Raw genomic sequence first — 19,547 nt, 5'->3', positions numbered from 1 at the left:
GACCTGAGCCATGCTGCAGTGGATGTTCGGAGGCCCTAGGGTTGGCACTTTAAGGGTGGGGGGAGGGTGCACTTACCCCTCCTGCCACTTTTTCCCACTGGCATAATATTTTTCTAAAAACCTTCGGGGCGGCAGTGTACCCCCCTGCCGCCCCATTGCCCTTATCAGCTGGAAGTGGCCAGAAGTACCGGGTGCACATGCGCCTGTTGTGTGCGCCCATCTGCCGTGCATGCATGTGCATGCAAAGGGCGCATGCGCGCCCAGTACATCCAGCCACTTCCGGCCGATGAGGGCAATGGGGCAACGCCCCATAGGTTTTTAGAAAAATAGGGTGCCAGCGGGGGGAAAGTGGCAGGAGGGGTAAGTGCACCTTCCCCCTGCCCTTAAAGTGCCAACCCCAGGGTCTCCGAACCGCCCAGCCGTGGTTCCGTGCACATCCCTACTATTCAACTGATGGTTCCTTCCGTCCTCCTGATAAAGTACCTTCATTCAAAATGTCTGCTTCTAGGGCCCAATAGTCCATTTCTCTTGATCTTTTGATCATGGCTCATAAATGGCTGCCAAACCACCGTTAGTAAACATATGTGAAACAAGATGCAGGTGTTAAAACAACAGGGCTCTGATTTGTGCAATCTATATCCCTATTGTGTTGCTTAATATACCTGTATAACTTTTTTCAGTACATTGTGTCAGGCAACCATATGCAGATACAAACCGAGGAAGTGTATTTTCCATAGAGGAGACACTCTGCGGCAGCTCTCCCAAAGCAGATATCTGAAAGTTTACTTTCACATGGGTTTTCACTTTTTGACCTGCTCTTGACCTGGGTAATACTGGCAGACCTGTGAGTTTAAGAAGGCCTGGGATCTATTAAAAGAGTAGTAGCTTGACTTTTACGGAGTAGCATGCTGATGGTTTAAAGTAAATGTTATGGTTTGTCACAGGAACCAATTTGGTTACCGTTTGTTCTTCCTGCCCCTGCCTGCTGATATTTTCTCAAGTGTTTTTCATTCTTTAAATTCTAAAAAGAAATCTGCATGCTGTTATTTTAAACTTCTGCATCTCTCCTTTTAGTGGTTCAGTTTTAAACACAAGGCAGTGTACCCAAAGTTTAATTAAAGTGCTGTTTGGCAGAACTTGAACCCAAAGTGAGCTAACTTTGAGGTCATCTCTTTCTGAACACCCGACAGATCTTGCTAAGGTCTGGCCTGACCTAATTTTGAAATCCTAAACTGTCTACAAATCATTGAGTTCATCTGCCTGCAAGACGCTGATGCTGAGTACTGTGCTGGATGCAAAAAAGAGTCATGGGGATTATGAACTATTAGATGTATTGGTTCTCTCATCATGCACTTCAGTTCTTTTTGTCTTCGGCCATTTTTACAAGTGACATGTGAATAAGCTTTTGCATTTCCTGTGTCTGTAATATGAATGAAAAATCAGCTTTGCCAGGGCCAGCTAAGGACCCACCCACCATCGCCACACACACTGCTCAGACATTTCCAGTTGCTTCAAATATTAACATAACTTTATTGAACAAACTGCATAGTTATCTCTTCTAGCTTGCAACTCTCTGGTCCTTTCCTCACTAGCTCTCACTTCATGTGTGAAAGTTCCTTCTCTTAAAGTGATAAACACTTTCTAGAACAGCTCTTCATAAAGGATTCTAAACACCTCACCCAAGCTGTGGGTGCACATGTGATGAACCCAGATGTTGTTATGACAAAATGCACTATTTATTTTCATTACATTCCTATGCAATCATCTTAAGACACCAAAAATTAGTTGTATAGCTCCAGATCTAGAGAGTGTGCATTAATGGACAAGATCTTTTTTTTTTTTAAGGGAAAACACACGTGATTGACAATGTGCTTCTCTTGGACATCCAGAATTTCTTGGCCCTGCCATGCAAGCAGTCACCCCACACGGCTGACTTTGGCTAAAATGTATGCTCAACTTTCGCTCTCTTCTGCCTAGGACATCACAAGCAAAGTTCAGATATTCCCAATTCAAAGTTGTTCTTAATTTCTCTTGGAAAATTTCTCTTAGTACCATTTTCTATTTTCCCAGGATCTGTACAGTGCATGCGGGGATGGGGGGTTCATTAGGGTTGAGCTGAATATTCATGAGTTCTGTTTCTCTTTCAAAATGGCCTCTGTTGCAGGGCTTCTCCAAGCATGTCCCTTTAGGACTCCTCTGAAGATTCCATCGGTCTACTGAAAATTTTCAAAGGGCTTCAGAAAACAGAAATAATATGTGTTTTATATAAAATGAATGGTATGGGTAGTTTTGATCCAGTCCTAGTTTTAAAGGAAGATGAGGCAAAAAGGAGTAGTAGTACTGGTAATCAACTTCAGAGTCCAATCACACTGGGATTTCTCTCACCTGGAAAAAACCAAAGAAAGAAGGCAATTTAAGCCTACACTTGGTTTTTATTTATTTAATTTATATTGTTTAAACCACCTTTTGCCTTCCAGGCTCAATGTGGTGTACAGCATTAAAAATATACAAGAAACAAGAATAAAAACTGTAAGCCACACAATCCAGTAGACAAAAACATTAATCACATCCAGCAGCATCTAAAATGCCACAAATCAGGCCAATAAGTTTTCAACAGCCCCAAATGAAAAGGCACAATTTTAAGTTGTTTGCAAAGTCTGGAAGTGAAAGAGGGAATGAATCACCTCTGGGAGAGCATTCCACAGCCTGGGGGGCAATCATCAAGAAGACCCACATGCATGACAAATGAGTCAGTATCAACACATGGAGCATGGCCCGCTCCAAATATCTTGTATGGTGAATGGACTCAACTAGGAGCAGATGGTCCTTCAGATAACTAGGATAATTAGCCCCAAGAAATTTAGGGCTTTAACCGTAATAATTAGAAGTTGGAATTGAACCCAGAAATAAATTGGGAGCCAATGCAGCTCTTTCAGAAACAGAGCAGTAACTTGAGCAGCTCCCAATTAAAATCTAACTACTATAGCGTGTCCACTGGCTGTGGGGCGGCAATTCCAGTGGTGGTGGGGAACAGAAGAAGTAAAGGTGGCAGGTCAGTGGGCTCTTACGGGGAAGGGGACTTAGAAATCTAATAGCTGTTTCCCCTTCCGGCTGCCCTGCCAGTCATTGGGGAGCAGTGCCAACCACCCTTGGAACCTCAACTTGCTCCTCTGTAATGCCAGGTTGGTCCAGAAACCATCCATGATACGATTCTGGATGAAGGCACCAACCTGGTATGTATTACAGAGACCTGGTTGGGGGAGTCTGGGGGCCCACTGTGGTCCCAGATTCTCCCTCCAGGGTACTCTGTTGAGGAGCAGATGAGGGCCCATGGGTGGGGAGGTGGAGTGGCTGTGGTCTATAAGAACAATATCTCTCTTACCAGGATCCCTGTTGAGGTTTCGGACCATATCGAATGTGTATACTTAAGTTTGGGACCAGAGATAGACTGAGACTTCTGTTGGTGTACCTATCACCCTGCTGCTCAATGGAGTCCCTAACTGAGATGATGGACTTGGTCTCAGGTTTGGTGTTGGAGTCCCCCAGGCTTGTGATGCTGGGGGACTTCAATGTTCATTTCGGGACCAATTTGTCTGGGGCAGCTCAGGAGTTCATAGTGGCCATGACAACTATGGGCCTATCTCAAGTAGTCTCGGGACCGACGCACATTGCTGGTCACACGCTTGATTTGGTCTTTCACTCTGATCAGGGTGGTGTTCCATAGGTGAGGAATCCTGTGATTTCCCCATTGTCATGGACGGACCACCATCTGGTTAAGGTTGGACTTACAGTCACACCCCACCTTTGCAGGGGCGAGGGACCTATTAGGATGGTCTGTCCGAGAAGGTTATTGGATCCAATAAGATTTCAAGAAGCCTTGCAGAGATTTAGTGTTGGCTCTACCGGTTGATGCTGTTGATGCCCTGGTGGAGAATTGGAACAGCAAACTCACTGGAGCAGTAGACATGACTGCTCCTAAGCGTCCTCTCCAACCCGCTTCAAAACTGGCCCCTTGGTATACAGAAGAACTATGGGGGCTGAAGCGGTGAGGTAAATGACTGGAGCGCAAGTGGAGAAAGACTTGGCCTGAATGTGACAGATTGCAACATAGAGCTCATTTGAAGACCTATGCTCGGGCAAAAGGTTTCCGGGCAAAATACAAGGTGTTGGTTATAACCTATAAAGCCCTAAACAGCTCGGGCCCTGGGTATTTAAGAGAACGTCTTCTTCGTCATGAACCCCACCGCCCACTGAGATCATCAGGAGAAGTCCATCTGCATTTGCCACCGGCTCATCTGGTGTCTACTCAGGGACGGGGCTTCTCCATTGCTGCCCCAAAGATTTGGAATGCGCTCCCTAGTGAAATAAGAGCCTCCCTATCTCTTACAGCTTTCAAAAAGTCTTTAAAGATGCATCCAGACTTTTAATTAATCTTGTTTTAATGGTTTTAATGTTGTTTTAGAAAATATTGTTCTAATTTTTTTTTAATTGTGTTTTAAATTTCTTGTTTGAGTTTTTAACTAATGTCTTACTTCCTGTGTTTATTTTGTTGTAAACCGCCCAGAGATGTGAGTTTTGGGCGGTATAAAAATATGTTAAACAAACAAATATATATATATAAATATATATATATAAATAAAATCCCCCCCCCCCACTACCAGTAGCTCCCAAATGCTCCTCAAGGGTTGCCCCATGTAGGGCGGCATGGTAGCAATCCAAATGCCAGTGTGGCCCAGGCATGGATGACAGTGGCCTCTCAATGAAAGGGTGCAGCAGGCACACAATTCAAAGCTGTACAAAGATACTCCTGGCCACAGCAGCCACCTGTTTCCTAAAGGTTTCTAAAGATACACTCTTTATATTCCAATATTTCACACCTTGAAAATGGTGGGGAAGGAGGGAGGAGAGCAGAACATTTGATCACTCCTTTTTGATGACGATGCCTCTGGAAGCATCTATCCTAGGTAAGTGACTCTGTGCTTGCTTTCACATCTAAACATCTCTGGCTATTCTTAAAAAACATTTGAAAACCCTTATATTTAACCAAGCTTTATCAGATTTTTAAATAAAAAATACTGTTTAATTTTATGGTTTTTAAATTATTGTATTGTTTTAACTCTAAATGTGTTTTATGTTGAACTGTTTTAACTTTTATATGTGTTTTAATTGTTGTTGGCTGCCCAGAGACATAGGTTTGGGCGAGGTATAAATTTGATAAACAAACAAACAAATAAATAAACCTAATAACCTCCCATTTTCTCCAAGAGACTTTGCCTGCCAAACTCATTCAATTCTAGGCATCCTTGGGCTAAACAGACTATGCATCATATCCAATAAATACTTTAGGCATACCCACAGGTTTGCACATGCTGAGTAGCTTTTTTTGACTTTCCCCCTTTGATTTGCAGATCCCCTGCCACATTACAGACTACATTTGAAATCCCCATTGTCATCAAAGGGAATTTCCCCTTGTTATGTGGAATCCAGAGATGCTACATGAGAAGGATAAGTCCATTGAGTAGGTGGTATAGTCACACAGTTTTTTTGAAGCAAGCCTGCATTTGCAGGGTGCAAGCACAACGTATTTTCAGATTCAGTGATAATTCTCAAAATGCTCGCAGAGAAGATCAGATATGGAAAAATACTGGGCACTTAATGTAGGTGATGATAGGCATATGAGCCATATGAGATTCTATAAGGACTATCATAGAGTTATTGCTAGTTTTAGTCCAGCAGTTAGAACAAGTTAGCACTGATGATAGTTGTGAAGCATACATAACTTTCATATAATTTGAATTGCAATTAATGGGACCTCATTCTAAATAATGTTAATTATTTGACTTGATGGCACTGAATCAATCAATCAATCAGTTAATTATGTAAAACTGCCTGAATTGAAAGAGTGTTTAAAACTGTTGGTGAAGATTGCGTCATACAGCTCTAAATCTCCAGGAAGAACAATGGTATGCAAGACTTCATCTTGTAAAGAATTATTGTTTATAAAGAAATAAGAGAATCTTTTTTGCCCCAACCATAAATTGGTACTTGATATATGTAGCAAGGAATTATTATTCAAAACACAGACCTAAGTCTCATTCTATCCTGTGATGTATTATGTTCAAACTTTCTGAGTTGTGTAAGCCCTTTTGTGAATTGTGCATCTTGAATTATTTACTCCCTGCGCTGCAGAGATGGTATATATCAGCAATGGCTTTTGGCTCCAAGCAATATACTCACTGTGTGGGGTCAAAACTCGGGAGATGAGTTTGATCTGCCTGTTCTGGATTGGGTCACACTTCCCCAGAAGGAACAGGTATGCAGTCTGGGGGTGCTTCTGGATCCAAGCCTCTCCCTGGTGTCCCAGGTTGAGGCAGTAGCCAGAAGTGCCTTTTATCAGCTTCGGCTGATATGCCAGCTGTTTCCGTTTCTTGAGATAAACAACCTCCAATGTGCTCTATGTGGGGCTGCCCTTGTGTGTAGTCTGGAAACTACAGCTGGTTCAAAATGCAGCAGCCACGTTGATGTCTGGGACATCTCAGACTGACCATTTTGCTCCCATATTGGAATATCAACACTGGCTGCCGATAAGTTTCAGGGCAAAATAAAAGGTGCTGTTTATAACCTATAAAGCCCTAAATGGCTTGGGGCCTGGATATTTAAGTTAAAGTATTCTTCATTATGAACCCCACAGCCCATTGAGATCAGCAGGAGAGGTCCGGCTCGTCGGGTGGCTACTCGGGGACAGACCTTCTCCGCTGCTGCCCCAGAGCTTTGGAATGCGCTCGCTGCTGAAATAAGAGCCTCCCCATCTCGGACAACTTTTCAAAAGTCTTTAAAAACGAACCTGTTCACCCAGGCTTTTAATTAAATATTGTTTTAACAGTTTTATCATCGTTTTAAAATGTTGTTTTAAAATTTAAATTGTTGTAATGTTTTAACTCTTACTATGTCATTTATTTTGTTTTAACTACTGTTTTAAGTTTTTTGTTGTCATTTATTTTAACTTTTGTTTGCTTGTTGTAAACCGCCCAGAGACGTGAGTTTGGGGCGGTATATAAATGTGTTAAATAAATAAATAAATAAATATCAGTTATTTAAGCTTATACTCACAAAACTAATTACATAGGTTTCCTAAAGTCATCTCTAGATGGGTTAGCATATTAACTAAAAAGACACCATTTTGCCACCACAATACTCTTCTCCAGTGTCTTATGTCTGCATCATATACAAGAGATTTTCTACAGACCTTAATGTTGAAGAATTTGTCAATAGAGTCTTCAGGGCAATTCTGCACACAGGTTCTTAGTCAGAAGACACCAGGGCACTCACAACCAGAAACTAACAAGAGGAGCTAAAAGAGAGAAAGATGCTGAAGTGAATTATTAAAGTTTCAAACTGATCTGATTTTCAAGACTTGATGTGATGGCTTTATTCCTTAGAGAAATATTTCCATGAATGGTGGATACAAATGGATAGGAGACACACAAAGTACAAGAACATAAGGAAAGCCCTGCTGGATCAGGCCCAAGGCCCATCTAGTCCAGCATTCTGCTTCACACAGTGGCCCATCAGATGCCTCTGGGAAGCCCACAGGCAAGAGCTGAGGACATGCCCCCTCCCCTAGTGCTACTTCCCTGCAAATGGAATTCAGAGGCATCCCACTTCTGAGGCTGGAGGTGGCTTCAGAGTTAACTCTAAGAGTTCACTCTAAGTAATTAAACTTAACTCACTGGTGAATCATACAATCACAAATCTATTTGCCTGTTACAAAGATCCCACTCCTTCTGTTCAGATGTCCTGCATAGGACTTGATTAAAGGTACAAAGGGAAAATCAGGGTTGCACATGCTGACCCCACCCTTGACCTCTGTGCATTGAGGTCTAAGCATGGATCATGTCTGTGTTTGGAGCTATGCATTTGTAAGATGGATGCACATTGGCTCTTCAGGCACAATCTGAATTACCCAGTCTCATAAGCATAGACACTGGTTGTCTACAATACCAAAGGAATACAAGTTCCTCACGAGAACAGTTTGGGTGACATGGGTGTTCAGAAATCATGAGGAAATAAATGATTTCCTTTCAAGAACATGTGAGCCCCTATTAGCTAGCTAGTCAGTTATTTTAAACTGCTTATTTCATTGGAATGGTCAGAGTTGCTTCTCTTGAATGCAACAAATCCCACACGTTAAACCTGAACTATGTCTCTTGATCATTACAGATCTCAAAAAAGTTAAAAATTCTGATGCTGAAAGATGATTTCTTAGAATAGAGAGGAATGGACCTACAAAAGGCACGTGGCAGAATTTCTTTAAGTTAGGAAATTTGGTTCATGGAATATTTAAGTAGTAATCAAAGTATATAAATCTACCAGCAACTACCTCCAGCTTAGATTCCCAAAGTCAACAATGGTATAGGCCAAGGCAGCAGCTCCTTATTACTGCAAGAGAGTATTCCTTTCCTAGACCCCTCTTTTCAGAATCATGTCATGGTGTCTCCTTTATCCATTGACTTGGCTTATCCTATGGCTGATGAGAGTAAGTTCTGGCCAAATGAATCATACAGTACTCATCTTGAAGCCCTGTCCTAACAATGTATACTTAGAAGTAAATCCTATTGATTTCCATTGGATTTACTGCCAAGTACGTATTCTTAGAATTACAGCCCGAATCACACTTGAAGAATTCAACCATTTGTTTCTCCACTTCGGAAGACTCACATTCACTCTGATAATATTTTGAGAATCCATGCTCTAGAATCATGAACAGAGTTTGAGTATAGCAATCTCTCGATTCTGTTGTGGAGACCATGGTTTCATTATTTGGGGTCATAAAGATAAGAAATCACATGGGGGAAAATATATCTTTGTGTATCTTTATGAGAAACAGCAAACCATATCACCATGTTTGTGGTGTCATGTTTATACTACTTGTCTAAGCAGACAGAGGCCAGGGCAGAAATCAATACAAAATTACAGAAAACAGGACTTCATTCTCAGCATTCCATGAGCTATAGCGCAGAAAATAGCTCATTGCAAGATTTCAGCTGTTGTTTCACTTGGAAATTAATTCTGGCAATATTACACCAGATCTCATGTGTAATGTGAGCACAACCTAAGCTTACTCTTCAGCATTTTTACAGAATCATGGTATGTACCATGATAAATTGATAAATTGATAAATTTGATAAATTGATTGGCACTAGTTTCAGAACAAACAAAAGAACTAGTATCGTAACACAATAGACAGTCAACCAGTCTTGGGCAACTTCTTGTTTTTGGATTACAACTCTCATCATGCTCAGCCACAATGACCAAGGGCCAGGGATTATGGGAACTGTTGATCAAAAACAACAAATTACCCAAGACAGCAACCAGAGAATGGAAATCATCGCTACAGACTATTCACATCTTGCCTTGCTTGTGACTTCATAGCAGCATCTGACTGTCCATTGGAAACAAGTGGATTGAATCTGGGCACTATCATAATGACAATTTTTGAAACGCATCGGAACATTCACAAGTCAAACAAGATTTTAGCACACACATACAAATCAGCATGGGCTGACTTCAATACTGCCCAGAGACATCAGTTTTGGGTAGGGATGTGCCCGGAACTAGCGACTGCCGGTTAAAAGGTGGAAATGTGACCGGAGGGGCAGGTAAGAGCACCCTTCCCAGTCCTTAAGGACCGGGGAGGGTGCTCTTAACCCCCCCAAGTCGTATTTCCCTCGCCAGCGCTGTTCTCAATAATGCAGGGGCGTAACAAGGCTGGAGTGGGCCCAGAGACAAAATTTTAAAATGGGCCCCTCGCTGATACACACACACACACACACACACACACACACACACACTTCACATGTGACTTGCCTCTGGGGGGCCACTCGAGGTGTGGGGGCCCCCAGGCAGCCACCTCCCCTTGCCTAATAGTAGTTATGCCCCTGCAGTAACGGTCCCGCTGGGGCGGCAGTGTACCTCCTTGCTGCCCTGATACGTCATGTACTGGAAGTGGCTGCTGCATGTACACACTTCACAATGTGTGTGTGCACATTGTGCTCATGGGTGTGCATGTCACAATCTGTGCATGCACAGAGGCCACTTCCATCCACTTCCTGTCTGTGACGTACTGGCAGGGGAAACCTGGGGAGGATAAGAGCACCTTAAAGTTACCCCCCTACCTTCGAACCAGCCAAACCACCGGTCTTTCAAACCAGTTCAGAGGCCCATAAAGTACCTCCAAACCGGTTCCATGCACATTCCTATTTTGGGGTGGTATACAAATGTGCTAAAATAAAATGAAAAATGAAAATGAAAACATGTGTAAAAGTTGGCTGTATTTTTCAGTCCTTGAGCCGGGTCTCACGATCAGTGAGACCCAGTTTGGAATGGTAAGCAGGGAGAGTGGGCTAAGCCCGCTCTCCCAGCAGACGAGCTGGGCAGGAGCCCTAGGCGGCCAGATCAGCCACCCACATGACTGCCAGCTCCATGACAGAGCCAGCAGGGGCTGGGGAGTTCGGGGGCGCACGGCTCCCAGAAGCTCCAGTACGTCCTGCATGAGTGCGCACGGCATACTGGGGAGAACCCCGAGCCAAGAGGCTGCTTTTCAGCCTCCCGTCGGGGGCCTACCCGTGAGTAGCCGCACGCAGAGCCGCGCCAAGGCTACTCACGATATTTAAAACCGGGTTTGTGGAGCGCTCGCTTCGCAAACCCGGTTTAAGGGGAGGGTTACTTTGGCGTGTTAACCACCAGGAGGCCACCGGGCTTGCTTGCGAGCTCGGTGGTTCCCACGGTCAGGAGAAATCAGGCTAGATTCCCCTAGACTGTTTTCTCCTGATCATGGGAATAGCCTCCTTATGTCTTTGTAACAGCATACTAACACACTGTGCGTGCCAAAAAAGTGTGGCAATATGGAAGTTAAACCAAGTTGTCTTCTGTATTTTCAATAGAGAGTAAACCTTTGCGTGTACTTGAAAGCGCTACAGTACATTTGCCACATCTGCAAACCTGTTACTAGACCAGTTACTTAGAATGCAGAGAGTCTCAACTATCTGATGCATTAAATACATTTTGTTTCATTACATCTGTAATGACTATAATTAAAGAGCCTAGAGAAAGGTTAATTGGTACAAATCAGTGGTCATTCCTGTAAGTGGAAGTCTAGAGACACAGAAATAGGTTGTGCATGTCTTTCAGCGTATTAAAAAAAAATCAATTTCCTGTTATAATAAATCAGGGATTCTTCGGCATAGAGCATACTCCTGGGTATTCTTCAGCTTGTGTTAATCTGTCTTCATTGGCCTTGTAGAATCAGACCTCACAGTTCACATCCTAGCTGACAAACATAAGACATATAATATAGCAACTAAGGTGGCTCCTGTTTACTGTTTGTTGTGCTCATTGGACTTTAGCCTGTTTATTTAATTAAGACATAGGAAAACCCAACTCCTCTTTGCATCACTTAGCATGTGTAAAAGGTCAGGTGCACAGCATGTCTGGCTTCAGAGAAAAGAGACACTTTCGTAGGCAAGCAATGGGCAGACTAAAAATAATGTTTAACAGCCCAACGCATAGCCCAGTGCAGTTCTCATTACCAGGATACGAGCCAATTTCCATCTTACTAGATTCCATGACACTTGCAGCCTGATCCTATAACTGGTGTGCGGAGGCAGCATCAATGTATAGGATCCAGCTCAAGAATCTTAGTGCCAATATAAAGCGACAACTTATCCAATTGCACTGTGCCAGGTCCCAACTCACAGTCCAGCTTTTAGCTCACCGGAGCCAAAGGAGCTGGCGGAATACTGTGCCAGTTGTAACTGATAGCAAAGGAGGGAATTGCAAGGGACATGTCTTGAAAACCAAAGCAGAGGTAGCTGGCACTGCCTTGCTTCCTAGACACAGGACCTTTCCTGGCTCTTCACCCAAGCTTTTATACGAGAGTACAGTTTTTACTGCTGCTGCTTGGTTTTATATAGGATTTTACACTTTTAAACAGAGATATTATTTCTATATTTATGTTTAATATCTGTACTTTTTGTATTTTAATTGTGCATTGTTTTGCACAAACCACTTTGGGATTATTTTAATGAAAAGTGGTATAGAAATCAAACAAACAATAAAGAAATAAATTCCAAGACTGCAATCCTATGAACACTTACATATGAGTAAGTCCCACTGAATGAAGTGGGACTTTCTTTTGAGTAAATATTTATTTAGTTAGTTAGTTAGTTATTATAATTTCCTTATATACCGCCTCCTCCAAAGGCTCTAGGCAGTGAACAACAATACCAATAACATTTTTTTTAAAAAGTTAAAAGGCAAATGCCTGCCAAAACAGGTAGAACTTAAGAAGGGCCTAAAAGCAGCTGGGGGGGGGGCCTGAACAAATCTGGAGTGGGGGGAAGAGTGTTCCAAAGAAGAGGGGCAGCCACAAAGAAGGCCCTCCTATGGGCCCAGGCACCACGCACTACACCAGGGCCTGGGACGCTAAGGAGGGCCAGGCTAGAGTCATACGGTTGAACTACATGGTGGTTAGAATATTTGAGGTTAAGGCCATTTAAGAACTATTGAACTCCACAGGTGCAAGGGGCTAAAACACAGGGTTAAACAACTTCAGCCCTCCAACCGTTGTTGGACTACCTACCCTCATCCTTGGCTATCGGTCACTGTGGCTGGGGATGATGGGAATTGTAGTCCAACAAAAGCTGGAGGGCCAAAGTTGTGAAGCCCTGGAAACTTCAATAGCCTTTCCAAATGGCCTTTTATAGCACAGATTCTCAATGTTGGGGCTCCAGATGTTTTTGGACTTCAACTCCCATAATCCTCAGCCCCAGTGGCCTTTGGTTGGGGATTATGGGAGTTGAAGTCCAACAACATCTGGGGACCCAGCATTGAGAACCCCTGTTTTATAGCCATTCATTCATTCTGTACTAAGATGCCAAAGAGTCCTTTCAAATGATCATTTTGAAGTCCAGATAAGAAGATATTTTGATATGATACATAATGGTCTGACTGCACTGATGCATCTCAGTCATGTGCTAGGTTTGCAACTTGCCAACTGCCTGGAAACTTCTGTAAAGTGTATTAAGCCCAGAGACAACAAACAGCAAAGTTAGCTTGTCAGATCATGCATATAATTACTTGCCATGCACAAAATATCAGTTCATGGTTCAACACTTAGTTGCCTTAATCTACCCAAGTGTCCTCTTTCTACCAAAAAACTCCATCACCTTAATACATGCTTCCTCAAATAAACAGATCATCCATAGATTTATTTATGAAAATAATCCAAAGAAATCCATAACAAGTTCTGCCTGCTCAAGGAGACTTTAGGCTTGTGTTCTGGAACACAACAGCCCCTCACTTTTGAAACTGAGGAGGACTACCAAATTCATTTGTAATATGGCATGAGAAGAGTCTGCTGTTCAAAGATGAAAATAAAAAAGTTCATTAAGCATGCCCAAAGTAGATCTTTGGATCTGGACCTTTAAACATAGTTTGTTTCATACAAAATTCTTGGACAGGTAGTAATAAATCAATGTAATATTCAACTAAAATGTCCAATAAAAACAAAATGACATCCAATCAGACTAAGACTGCAATCCTATGCATCCTCTCAATCTTTACAGATTGTGATCCAAATGCAAGAAAGACTGTAGCCTGCAGGCTTGGGGCAGGGGGAGAGAGAACCAGAATGTTTATATACTTTATTCTTTTTGTTATCCTTACAAACTTTTTTTCATGAAAGTCCATTGTTTCAGAATATTTTGGATTCATCCAATCTGGAATGTACATCTAAAAACAAAGTAAATTTCTTTAAACTATGGCTCTACCTAAATCTTCTTAAAGATTCCCATGCATTCTAGATACTGAAGGATGTCTTGAAAATGAGAGGAAGGGTCATGATCTTTGGTTTCTGCACTGCCCCAAGGATATTTACAATTATTATATGAACAGTCACTCACCTCCTACAACCTCTGGGAGTAAAAATGTTTATCTATTTATATGATTTCTTGATTGTAGCTGAGTGAAAAAGGTCACTAAATGGAGTCACAGTAAATATAAAACCTATCACCACCATTTCTTATGGTTGAGACTTTCTGTATTTACTGTGCATAGCATGGTAGTGACACCCATCATAAGATAATGTTTTTTCACTTTCCCTAACATTTTCCTAGGTTATTTAAAAGACAGCATAATTGTAACCTATCATGTGTGCAAAAGAGTACTTCCTTTTTCATGAACCCTGCTCCGTCTGGGGAGGTCTGCTTACGGTTGCCATTGGCTCACCTGGTGGTGACTCAGGACTGGGCCTTCTCTGTGGCTGCCCCCAAGCTTTGGAATGTACTCCTTATTTGAAATAAGAGCTTTTCTATTTCTGATTGTTGTTAAAAAGACCCTCAAGGCCCGTGTTCCCTCTAACAGGGATTTCCAGATATTGTTGACTACAACTCCCATAACCCCCAAGCAAAAACCATTGCAGCTCGAGATTCTGGGAGTTGTAGTCAAAAACATCTGAGAATTCCTGTTAGAGGGAACACTGCTCAAGACACACCTGTTTTCTCAGGCTTTTAACTAAAACGAATTGTAAATTGTCTGTTTTTATTCTGTGAAAAGTGTTTTGTTTTTATGGTTTTGTATTTGTTGTAATTTGGATTATGTACACCACCTAGAGATACATATATCAGGCAGTGTATGAATATGATTAAATAAATAAATAAATGTCCACAATTCACAGTGAGTGGCTGGTCTGCTTTGATGTCACAATGGGTCTGTGTAAGCGCAGTATGTAATATAATGGCCATATCTTTGGTCGAGTTCAGGTACAGAACAGGTGAGAAGAACCTGCCTTTGTAAGTGGTTGTGTTTGTGAGTTAGGTCAGAACAGATTCACATATGCATATTGTTTCTCCAGTCACTTGAAGCTGAATGGCTGAATTATTGCATCCAATGTGAAATATTCTGTTACAGTGATGACATGAAAGTTCTGTCTGTGTCTGATCTAGGATGGCTATTTCATATCTAAGTGCATCGGTGTATGCTGCAGTCACTGACAAAGGACTGTGCATGTCTGAATGCAACCTCAGCAGGAGACAAGAGGATTTAGAATATGGTTCAACCATACAGGATCTCATATCCTTTAATCCTATCTGTCCCAATCCCAGCCTCCACAAGGCGCAAAAGCAAAGATGTTCCAAGACCATGACCTTCTATTTGCAGTCACACCAGTCCAAGAAAATGTCACAAATCCTTCTCTGGATCAGACTTGCAATCCCCTTATTTACATTATTGCCCATCTAAGCTATAAAGCTGAATTGATACATTAAGTACTGCACACACATTAGACATTTTAAATTTGGCATGAAAATAATGGTTCACTACTTACAACACAATAGCCTTCCCCCTATGCAATCAAGTTCATTTTTACTCAGACATAAATCCCATTGAACTCAATGGTGCTTATTTCCAAGTATTATTATTATTATTTTACATTTATATCCTGCTCTTCCTCCAAGGAGGCCAGAGCGGTGTACTACATACTTAAGTTTCTCTTTCACAACAACCCTGTGAAGTAGGTCAGGCTGAGAAAGAAGTGAATGGCCCAGAGTCACCCAGCTAGTATCATGGCTGAATGGGGATTTGAACTCGGGTCTCCCTGGTCCTAGTCCAGCACTCTAACCACTACACCACGTACACACAGAATTATTGAAATGCCCAAAGAAACAGCAGAAATGATCTTTAGTCTACATTTATGTCCTGACCAATTTATCGGCTTAATAAAACTTTTTTGGCATTGGATATGCATTTGAAATATGTATAGTAGCATCAACTAAGGAAATAAGAACTCTTATTGTAGGTAATATTGATCAGAACCTTTGTTTGACACAGAAATGTCTCTTTTTATCTTCCAAACACAAACGTGAGAATTTCAAGAAAGGAAAATGGATTTATGAAAGCTGCTGAAAATATTTTCAAACTATATCAATAAGAAAAAAGCCAGAATTAGGTGCATCATTTAAAAATCTGGAAAATGTCAAAAATACAGTTAAGAATTATGGGAATTGGGTGGGGTGCAATAAGAGAAAATAAACATTTAAAATTGGAAAACACTGGCAAATCCATTGGGAGCAAGAGTGACAAAGGTTAGTGCAATTCATTCAGAGGGGCTATTAGTATGCAGAATCTGAATCAATTATCAAATCATTTTTTTAAAAGTGGTAGAATATTTGTGATTTATTCATGACTGCATTAAAAAAAATAAAACCAAAGGCCTCTTTTCCTAAAAACTGCATACACAACATGTGCTCAGATTTTAAGTCTAATTTACTCAAGAAGACAATTGTCTTCCTACAACCCTATGATTATGCAAACAATTAACATTAGGTTGCAAGGCTGAATCATAAGACTTTTTCTCACCTGACTTGAAGAGGTGAACAATGAAAATGAGTCACTGCAGATGTATTCCTCCATCTGTAACATACAGAGAGTCATCCAGCCTGCTTAAGAAATTGTTGTACCAGTGGAAGCAAGAACAAAGTATGCGAGAGATCAGATGTTGCAAGGTCAAGCTCCAGTGAAGGAGTTGGACTTCCTCTTCCCAGTCTTGAGAGACACTGAGCATTGCTAAGGTATCTGGTGAATCTCTGGGGAAAAGGTTCAGGCCTTGTCACTACAAATCACCCTCTGCCAAGCAATTTGTGCAAGCAGCACAGAACAGCTGTTAAACAAAGGAACCCCGGGGCCATCCCTTTGGCTGAAGGCCTGGCAGTTGCTACTGAGGAGAAGAGACTGGAAGATGAAAGCAAAACAAACATGCCAAAGTGGAGAGGGCAACAAGAAGAAGCTCTTTCAACTTCCTACTAAGTTATGCAGGCTTGGAAAAAAGATGACACATCCGCATGGATGTGCATTGGTCCAATTGGCTGCATGCTATTTATTGCTATGCGGCTTTATTAAAAGTCCATTACAAGGGCCTAGACTGCAAAATACACGTTTGTATTAAGGCATATTTTAGAAAACTTGCAAGCCATCTATTTGGATATAGAGAACACTTCATTTGGGCCAAATTACTGCCAGGCTTAGAACGGAGTTTTCTGGCTGATCCATAACAGATCTGGGTCTGCTGGGAAACTTTAAATCAGCAGACCTATGCTTTGAATGTGAAAGGGGTACAGGTGTAATCAATAAAACCAATGCAATTTTCCCTGTCAACAAAATAGCCAGCACATCTCAATGGAGGAAAAGGTACAGAGAAATGCATCTACATTGATAGAAGGCCCTTGTATAATGTTGTCCTTGCAGAACAAATGGAAGCATATTTACTCAGATGGAAGTCTCATTCAGTTTTCATTCAGTTTACTCTACAGTAAGTGTGGTTCAGATTGTGATCTTCACCTTCCAGCGCTTATTTCATGCAAAGATTCCCTATGTATATCAGGGCGATATATGTCAGTGTCCAAAGGCACCATCCCTCTCAGATCTCCTTAAATGGAACTTCAACTCAAGTAAACATTCTGAGTGATTTTGACAATAGCTGAGAAACTGGGCACGTGAAAAAGAAAATGAAGTTAGAATTCTACGTGATAAACTGGTGATTTCAATGGTTCTGCCTGAGCTGAGGCTGCTGTTGAGCCTTTGATGACCTATGTATGGAAAGTCTCTGAGCCCTTCTCACGAGCAGTGAGAAAGGGCACTAGGGTTAGTGGGGAGGAAGTCCTGAAGAGTTTATCTCCCCACACATGAGCAGTTCACTTTCCTTGGGTGGGTGCATTGTCTGCCCAGATGAGCACTGGCTACTGCTGGTAGCTCCAAGTGTCGGGATGCATCGCCCCACATAATGGGGTTTCCCCCTTCCCTCCCTGAGTCTGCTAGCTGCAAGATGATTCTGCTAGATGATTCTGAGTCTGCAAGATGATTCTGAGTCTGCTAGCTGCAAGACTGACAGATGATTGGAAAAACGAGATTAAGGGAGCACTTTGGGAGCACTTGCTCCCTTAACCTTGTTTTAGAGGAGGCTCCATAGTGGTGTTTGCTGCCATGGTGCTGCCAGGATCGGGCCCAATCCTGGCAGTACACATGCACATGCAAAACTGAGCTGGGCTTCCTTAACCCAGTTTGCATGCACATGTAAATAGCCTCTCTAAGTTTCTTCATGGGCTCTCAAAGGATGTTTTCAGAAGGTTCAATTCACTCAATCCATGGCTTTTGATATTGAGATTATATGTGATGTTCACACCAAATTGCATTATCTTGTCTCAATAATCTACCTACTTTTGGATTTTGTTTAACAACTGATTGTCCATCCTGCAGTATAGCCAGTGTGAACTCATTGTGGTAAGCCTCTGTTCATCTCTGTTGAAGAGGAGAGCTGGTCTTGTGGTAGCAAGCATGACTTGTCATGCAGGGTCTGCCCTGGTTGCATATGAATGGGAGACTTGATGTGTGAGCACTGCAAGATATTCCCTTGGGGTGAAGCCGCTCTGGGAAGAGCAGAAGGTTTCAAGTTCCCTCCCTGGCTTCTCCAAGATAGGGCTGAGAGAGATTCCTGCCTGCAACCTTGGAGAAGCCGCTGCCAGTCTGTGAAGACACTGAGCTAGATAGATCAATGGTCTGACTCAGTAAATGGCAGTTTCCTATGTTCCTATGTTCCTATCTGCAGTCAGTGTGCATCTGTTTGTGCTGCCTCACCGTGGGTTCTTGATGAGGAAGTAGGAAGGGTTCATGCTGTCTTGTTGCCTCTTCAAATGGGATTCAGCACATGATATCTGAGTGCTGGCATCTCTTTTCCTTTAAAGTGATTTAAAAGAGGGGGGGAAGCATTGCACAAGAGCAGGTTTATTTTCAACCAGATATTTAGTTTAAAAAGATACCTCTGTACAAATTTTGAAGCATTTAAAACAGAATGCAAAGCATGAAAAAAGTGAAGTGGTGTAAATAAGCAAAGAATGAAGAATAAGATCAAAATGAATGCAAATGATTATTAAAACAAAATGGCAATGTATATTAAAAGAAATAAAACGAGCTAGCAAATGTATCCTTATGAACTGCTTAAATAAATAATTCACTATGCACAGCTTCTTTCCATCTATGTGGTTGGAAACCAAGCCCCAAATATGTTGTGTAGATCACTATTTAGGGTGCTATGTGGTTGAATATGCAAATCGGATTGTTTCATCCATACACAGTTGAAAACAATAGCAGATTTCTGGGAGAAGCACTATAGTTCTCAATGTGACTAACACTAGATTTACCACTTTTACTGGTCTAATTAGCCTGTACAGTGTGGAGCTAAGGATGATTTTGCATGAGAATAGTTTTAAAAGCTCTTCAAAAGACAGCAGTGATAGGGGGCAGGAATTTTGTTCATTTTTGTTATCTTTGCTGCTATATAGTTTCTTCCTAATCTAATTAACATTTTGCCTTCGGATGCCACAGCCATGTGGAAAAGAAAAGTAAAAGGAAATAAAACAGCAGCAAAGCAATACTACTGAATAACTATCTAAAGGGGAGGGCAGGCCAGAGTGATATAGAAAAGAACAAATGGATTAATT

The 19,547-nt window shown here is 41.8% G+C and overlaps 1 long non-coding RNA gene across 1 annotated transcript; it reads right to left on the bottom strand.

Annotated features, from left to right (window-relative positions):
* Positions 1-1,514: 1,514 nt before the first annotated feature.
* LOC128327921 (uncharacterized) lies at positions 1,515-17,098 on the bottom strand. The gene is made up of 3 exons (XR_008308886.1): positions 16,414-17,098; positions 7,247-7,351; positions 1,515-2,385 (listed from the first exon to the last, which is right to left on the bottom strand). It is a non-coding gene; the product is annotated as an uncharacterized LOC128327921 (long non-coding RNA).
* Positions 17,099-19,547: the final 2,449 nt, after the last annotated feature.

This window comes from Hemicordylus capensis, chromosome 5 (assembly GCF_027244095.1).
Source record: "Hemicordylus capensis ecotype Gifberg chromosome 5, rHemCap1.1.pri, whole genome shotgun sequence".
NCBI lineage: Eukaryota > Metazoa > Chordata > Lepidosauria > Squamata > Cordylidae > Hemicordylus > Hemicordylus capensis.
This window is presented reverse-complemented; position numbering and strand designations above follow the sequence as displayed.